At 35.0% G+C, this 8,301-nt stretch overlaps 1 pseudogene; it reads left to right on the top strand.

The window, feature by feature from the left end:
- The first annotated feature begins 884 nt into the window (after nucleotides 1-884).
- On the top strand, nucleotides 885-8,084 carry LOC126607654 (uncharacterized; annotated as a pseudogene).
- Nucleotides 8,085-8,301: the final 217 nt, after the last annotated feature.

Genomic DNA, 8,301 nt, shown 5'->3' with positions numbered 1-8,301 from the left:
AGAGTTATATCTAATACAATTATTTAATCTTGCATTACTCTCTCTCCCGTCCTTATGTTGTTCTTTTAATTTCAATGATCCATTATTAGTTGGTTGTTAATTAGGATTTGTTTTATAGAATTTGGACTTTGAACAATAAAATCTCCATTCAGTTTCTTCTGTATCGTGCAATCGGCCTATCATATTGGTTGACGAGTTTGCGCTGTTTGTTTATGTTCGTTTCTTTTTTCCTGGATTAGAAACGTCAATATCTATCGTTTGGTCCTCTGAAGGGAGTGCCTAATGATTTTGAAAATTTGTAAGTGAAATCATTGTAGTTTAAATTGCATTAATTTTCCTCAAGTTCAATCACTGAAACATTCTCCTCTAACAATGTATTATGCATTTAATTTTGATCTCCACATTAGTCAATGTTCACTAATGCCTTTATTTGTCCTCCGTTTTACATCTGTGTGATGCCACAACTCCCACTGGAAAGCCTCCATAGAAAAGGGCATCAGCTTCTGACTCGGTTTCCGACAATGCCCCGATGATTTCTCTGAAAACCACATCAACCCCAAGCCATTTCGGAAACACTTACGGGTCCCAAAATATAACATGTATATCCTCATCTCAAGTTCATTCATCTCACAAACATTTGTATCAAATTCATATGTTTTCCGTGGTTCAAAGTTCCACACTACTCAATGTTTACTAACACTTCGAAGTACCACACCACTCAATGTTTACTAACACTTTTCATTTTCCTCTATTTTATATTTATACAGGTGATGTTGCTGCAAAGGAAATATGAGACACAACTTTTACTCCAAAGGCTTCAACAAAAAATATAACAGATTCCCCAAGCATCTAAAACCATATTGCATCGCTGCAAAACAGTTAATATATACCCATTCATTGCTCTAAATTTTCTTAATTACTAATATATATTAAATATGATCTCTTTATCATATTTGTTCAAAACTCAAATGGTTAACTAGATTTCTTTATCATAGTCAATCGGAAATGACCAGTACTTCATTTTATATTTTGGCTTTTTATATAAGCTATGCCGCTTTGATGAGATACAGATAGAGACGGAGATAGAGATAGAGGGAGAGAGGGTGAGGAGATAGAGCGACAGAGAGAGGGAGGGAGGATGAGGAGTAGGGATCACTGACGACTCAGTCACTAACTCAGATCTCCTCCTCAACGCCAACACCCACTGAGTCCAGTGTCTCGCTCTCCAAGCCCAAAGGTTCCAATTTTTTGCATTCTTTTGGATTTATTTATTTATGAAATTTGATGACTAATTTTTAAATAATGAAAAATTAGTTATTCGCTGTGAAATGTTCATTTTTCGGTGTTTCTGTTAAAACAACAAAATCTTTCTATCAAATGGGTTGTAATTTCATATGTTTTAATGTCAACAGTTCACTGATTATAGATGTGGTGGGTTGGTTTGAATTGCAGGATTATTAAAGGTGTGGAAAAGTTGCAGGCTGAGATGGACCAACCATTTGAGACCAGACTTGAAGAGAGGTCTTTTATCAGAATATGAAGAGAAGATATGTGAGATGACGAGGTGAGCGAGAGAAACTGTGAGGTTTTATTTTCTCATTTGGATTTTGAAATTGAGTAATTTTCTGCTTTGTGTCTTTTGAGTAGGCGTGGGATTTAGTTTCATGCCAGGGGTTGGGTCTTTATACATCTCTCTCTGTTCATATTACTTCATTTTCATTCTTGCTAAATTATTGGGTTATTTTATTTGTGTACAGATATTAGTGTATTTGTTAGTTGGATTTCGATAATTGGAGTTCAAATATTACATTGTTATCAAATTCGATTTTTCTAATCATTGGGAATGCTGGGGTTTCTTACGGTTAAATCTTTGATGGTATAAGTTTTGTTTTATTCTCATGAACCCAGTTTTCAGTTTTACTTTTACTTCTTGTGTGTTTTAATATATTCAATCTGGAAAATTGTACTCTGGCAAATAACAAACAGATATTATAGGAGTTCCTCTCCTGCATATGATGCCATATTAACAGGTTGAAGATTTTGGACCTGATAAGTTCATACTTAACAACTAATTTTGTTCAAGGGAGTACCATAGTTAGAAAATTTTGAATCTAAGATTTAATTATATGATGCCATAATAACAAATTTACTGAATATGGTACTGCTTGGGGAATATATTTTGCTCTCAACGTTTAGCTCCTGAATTGTAGGTGGAGAAGTGTCAACAATTGTGAAACATAACACAGAAAAAACCAAAGGCATAAAACATCCAACAAGCCAAGCCGATAATAACAAACATAAAAAAAGAAATTCTAATTCTAATTTCTTAGTAACCAAATAGTCCACAACATTCATACTAAAGCAATTGTCTGTGATAAAATCACAAAATATGCATCAAAATTCCCTTGTATATGTTCTTGTGTTGTGGTCCCTCATAGATTTCGCCAAAAGGTTGATCCTCTTCCTTGGGAGTCTTCATTGTCATCAGTTGAAATGGAGGGCAGGTCGGAGCTAATTCAAATTCATCACTATCCATTGAGAGAGCATAGTCCCTGTAACAATAAAAACAGTACACCCACTTTTATGTTACTCTATTCCCCAATACAAAATTCTAATAAATAATTAATAACAAGAATATGACATTAATTCACTTACTCACAACTCAACGTCTTCGTAAACTCCAACGGATACTGTTTTACTCAAAACTCCTTGCGTGTTGGACATGAGGTTTAACCACAATGGAAAATATCTTATTAAATCCATACTTAGGTAATCATTTTCAATGTTTCATGGTTGGTTTGTTATGTGTAAATTTTGAATTATTTTTATAGGTGCATGTTGACACAAATTGTCTCATGCAGAAGAGAAGACAAAGTTTGCTACCTGAATATTTTGATTGATTTCATCTTATACAACCCTGAACATGAAGCATTTGAACTGCCATGCCATGATACTTCAAAATTTAACATTGAAGATGATTTTGATGGATTTAAAACTATGGTTGATTGGATTTCATATCTTGAAGGCATTATTTAGAGGATTTTCATGAGTTCAGTAATAAAGACTTGCAATGATACAATCTTCCTATTGGTTTTGATGTTTGCCCAAGTCATTTCATTTTCTAAAATGAGGAACCGCTTCTCACGATAGAGTTTTTCAAAGTTCACTGGTAGCGGTCCGATAGACAATGATGGAAAACACTCTGCTTCTGAATCTTTTGTGAAAATGATTTTAAACAACCAAACCACAATTGGAAAGTTGTTTTACCTTTGTCGTCCTTGAAATTCTTGAATTTGATAACCAAAGAGCTAAAGCAACTTTCCAATTGTGGTTTGGTTTAAAATCATTTTCACAAAAGATTAAGAAGGAGAGTGCTTCCCATCATTGTCTATCGAACCACTACCAGTGAACTTTGAAAAACTCCATTATGAGAAGCGGTTCCTCGTTTTAGAAAATGAAAGGACTGGGGCAAACATCAAAACCCACAGGAAGTCTGTATCATTGTAAGTCTTTATTACTGAACTCATGAAAATCCTCTAAATGAATGCCTTCCAAGATATGAAATCCAATCAACTATAGTTTTAAGTCCATCAAAATCATCATCAATGTTAAATTTTGAAGTATCATGGCATGGTAGTTCAAATGCTTCATGTTCAGGGTTGTATAAGATGAAATCAATCAAAATATTCAGGTAGCAAACTTTGTCTTCTCTTCTACATGAGACAATTTGTGTCAACATGCCCCTATAAAAATAATTCAAAATTTACACATAACAAACCAACCATGAAACATTGAAAATGATTACCTAAGTATGGATTTAATAAGATACTTTCCATTGTGGTTAAACCTCATGTCCAACACGCAAGGAGTTTTGAGTAAAACAGCATCCGTTGGAGTTTACGAAGACGTTGAGTTTTGAGTAAGTGAATTAATGTCATATTCTTATTATTTATTAGAATTTTATATTGGGGAATAGAGTAACATAAAAGTGGGTGTACTGTTTTTATTGTTACAAGGACTATGCTCTCAATGGATAGTGATGAATTTGAATTAGCTCCGACCTGCCCTCCATTTCAACTGAAGACTCCTAAGGAAGAGGATCAACCTTTTGGCGAAATCTATGAGGGACCACAACACAAGAAGAACATATACAAGGGAATTTTGATGCATATTTTGTGACTTTATCACATACAATTGCTTTAGTATGAATGTTGTGGACTATTTGGTTACTAAGAAATTAGAATTTCTAAGATGAAATTTTGAAGTATCAGGTTGTATAAGATGAAATATTCAGATAGCAAATTTTGCCTTCTCTTCCACATGAGACAAATCGTCTGTGATCATGCCGGAGCAAACTAACTCCTCGTCGGGAGGGTTTTACTTTTTAGCCCTGGCCTTTCATTTTCAAAGATTAGAAATAGATGCCGTCAGTGGACTTAATTGAAGGTGAACCAATAAATGACGACGGTATCCATTTTGCATGTGTATTCTTTATGCAGAAATATTTGAGGAATATGTGTACCTTGTGGGTTAGTTACACCCATAATTGGAAAGATGATGGTTTGAAAAAGGTGATTAGAGAACCTAAATACAACGAATGTACTCATTAGTAATTAATTTTAGCAAATTTAAGGCAATCGACCCATGTGATTTTCTATGATTTGGTAGAATAATAGTCGTCCATACTCATGACTAGATATGCTTACATGTTTTATGTGCGTTTGAAGTTTTTAAATTATGGTTATTAAAACTTCAAACGCACATAAAACATAACTGGTCACGAATATGGATAATCATTATTCTATTGAATCATAGAAACTCTCATGGCCGCCTTGAATATGCTAAATTTAATTATTAACCCAATTGCCTTTTGAAACTGTCTTTCCAATTATTGGTGGAACTAACTTCGCGTGGTACACATATCTCTCAAATATTTTTTCATAAAAGATATACATAAAATAAGAGTTTCTTCCCAATTGCCCGTTACATGAATATCAAGAGTTTCAACACCTGTTTTCATTTAAGACTTACGATATATAATTCTTGCAAATCTTACTATATTCCCTACTCTCTTATTTTCTAAAATAAGAAACCGTTACTGTTAGTGGACTTATTCTAAGTTCATTGCAGCGGTCTACTTGACGATGATGTGAGGCATTCTCCATCTATATCTCTTATGCAAAACTTTTTGAACAATGTGTTGATTGCACAAGGGGTTAGTCCAACTCACAATTGGAAAATTAGTTTACAACTAGCTATTGGACAAGCTAAATATAATGATTGGACCAGCATGGTAATCAAATTTTACAACTTCCAAGGAAGACATGCACAATGCTTGGGATTTCCTAAGATTTAGTCGAATTTTGGTGGTACACACCCGGGACGAGGTATTTTACATGTCTTGTTTGTTGTTGAACTTTAAACTTTTAAATTTTGTTTAATATTTTTCCTTTTGTTTTTTTAGTTATCTTTGACTGACGTTGAACTTGACGTAGCCTTCAGTCAGGCTTACTATGGGTTCTTACATGTCCTTTTCGAATTAGTTTTCCAAGTCAAACAATATCAGTGGAGTTTATGTCAACGTAGAGTTTCGACTAAGTTATTAGATTCATCTTATAGTCTTATTATTAGTTATTTATTATTATTTTATATAACTTGGGGAATAGAGTAAAGTAAAAGTGATGTACTGTGTCTATTGTTACAGAGACTTCGTTATCTCAATGGACAGTAATGAATTCGAATTAGCTCCGAGCTGCCCTCCATTTCGAATGGTGAGACGAGTGAAGACTCTCAAGGAGAGGATCAAACATTTGGCGAAAGCTCTAAGGACTTGAACGTGTAATCAGTGTGTCGTTCCAAAATCTTATGCGTTGTAATAGGCTCTGGAAAATCTTATGCTTAAGATTTTGGAACTAAACCACACTGATTACACATTCAAGTCCTCAAAGCTTTCGCCAAATGTTTCATCCTCTTACTTGAGAGTCTTTACTCGTCTCACCATCCGAAATGGAGAGCAGCTCGGAGCTAATTCGAATTCATTACTGTCCATTGAGATAGCGAAGTCCCTGTAACAATAGAAACAGTAAACCCACCTTTATTTTACTCTATTCCCTAAGTTATATAAAATAATAATTAATAATAAGAATATGACATAAATCTAATAACTTACTTGAAACTCCACTGGGTATTGTTTGACTTTGAAAACTACTTCGAAAATGACATGTAAGAACCCAATGTCAATCAAAGACAACTAAAAAAACAAAAGGAAAAATATTAAACAAAGTTTAATGTTCAACCACAAACAAAACATGTAAAATACCTCGTCGCGGGTGTGGACCATCAAAATTCGACTAAATCTTAGGAAATCCCAGGCACTGTCTTCCTTGAAGTTGCAAAATTTGATTACCATACTGGTCCAATCATTATATTTAGCTTGTCCAATAGGTAGATGTAGACCAATTTTTCAATTGTGAGTTGGACTAACCCCTTGGGCAATCAAAAAGTTTTGCATAAGAGATATAGATGCAGAATGCCTCCCATCATCGTCAATTGGACCGCTGGCAGTAACGGTTTCTCATTTTAGAAAATAAGAGAGCGAGGGAAAATAGTAAGATCTGCAAGAATTTTATATCGTAAGTCTTAAATGAAAACAAGTGTTGAAACTCTTGATATCCATAGTCCTCTAACTTAATGTCTTGAGAAATCCAAAAGACCATAGCTCCAAGTGTAGCAAAATCGTTTCGGATGTCATAATTTGAAGTATCAGTGCAAGTCAATTCAAAAGCTTTTGTTGGTATAATTTTTTGTTCCCCCAACCTATTATCTTTGGGTACTTTTCGGTGATAATTTTCTGAAGTCGATCCGTTTGAAGAAGTCGGTGCTTAATCTTCTACTTAAGCTTTCTGGTGGCTGGAGACCAAGGAAGCAAAATGTACAGACAATTAGTGGAGGCTCATCAGCAATTTTGTGGCAGTATAAAGTTGAAGGTCTATATGTTGTCTGCTCAATTGACATTGTGAAGGAGATGAAATACATTCAAGTATTAAAGATTTGGGACATATTGCCTCTGGAGGATATCCCCAAATTGACAAATCGTTTTATACAGATGGTTTCATCAATCTTTGCAATGAGACATGTCCTGAGGGGTATGTTGTTTGGCATTCTAGGCTTTTTCTTTTTCTAAGCATGCGTGAATTTATAGCAGCAGCGAATGCTTTCTTTCTGTAGTCATATAAAGATACAAACTTTTCCTGATTTTGAAATTCTCAAGTAATTTTTGTGCTTCTTTGTCATTTGAATAGTGATTTGGAAGTTCCTTAAAGCTGGCCACCCGATTTGGATATTCCCCCCCCCGGTTTAAGGATCCAAGCAACACTGATGCTGAGAGTGACTTAGTTGGTGACACTTGTGATGGTAGAAGATATGTTGAGAATTCACAGGTCAGTGAGAGTTTGTTGCTAATGAAGTTTTACTCCTTGTCATCTGGTGTAGTGAATCACTTCTTGTCTGACCGCGCGGGTAGAGAGTTGGATCTTCCATTTAAAGTTACTGACCAGGAAAAGGAGATTATCCTTTATACTTGGACGGTTGGGAACAGGGAAAACCAGAGTTTTAACCATGAAATTATTTCAAAAAGAACAATGTTTTCAGTTGGCAGATCAAGGATGCCTTGGTAGTAAAAATAGCACTGTTGAGCAGAGTTCTTCAGCTACTTTGTTGTTCCTTACTTATAGTACTTTGTTGTTCTTTAAATTCAAGCGTCGCATCAACCACCTTAAGTTACTGAACTTCTGTATGTCTACAGTTTTGCATGTGGTGGAAGCGATTCGACCGAGAAAAGTTTGATTGATACGGCTGATTTTGACGAGGAGGAATCTCAATTCAAGGATATCAAGGATTCGTTTCAGGATATTTCTCCCAAATCTTACCCTCTTGTAATAACATTTCATAAGTTCTTGATGATGCTTGATTGTGGATGCTGGAACACTTGGTCACGGTCAATTGAAAGGCTCAAGATCCATTGTTACAGCTCACTTATCAGCTTCAGTTCGCATATCCATCAATGAGATAATTATATGTCACAACATCAGGTGCAAGGCCCATCCGTTTCATTTGTGCAAACAAGCAACTACCACCATCCAAATCGCCTTCTTTGCACATATAACCAATCATTATATTGTACATGAAAAACTGATGGATTAATCCCAGACCCAAGCATATCCCTCAACTTCTTCATCCTCAAGAAACACTCGCTTCCTCAAGCATTCCAACCTCAACTAAAACACCAAACAATGCATCGAG

The sequence above is a fragment of the Malus sylvestris genome, chromosome 16 (genome assembly GCF_916048215.2).
Source record: "Malus sylvestris chromosome 16, drMalSylv7.2, whole genome shotgun sequence".
NCBI lineage: Eukaryota > Viridiplantae > Streptophyta > Magnoliopsida > Rosales > Rosaceae > Malus > Malus sylvestris.
The sequence above is the reverse complement of the archived record's forward strand: the minus strand, read 5'-3'. Positions and strand labels throughout refer to the sequence as shown.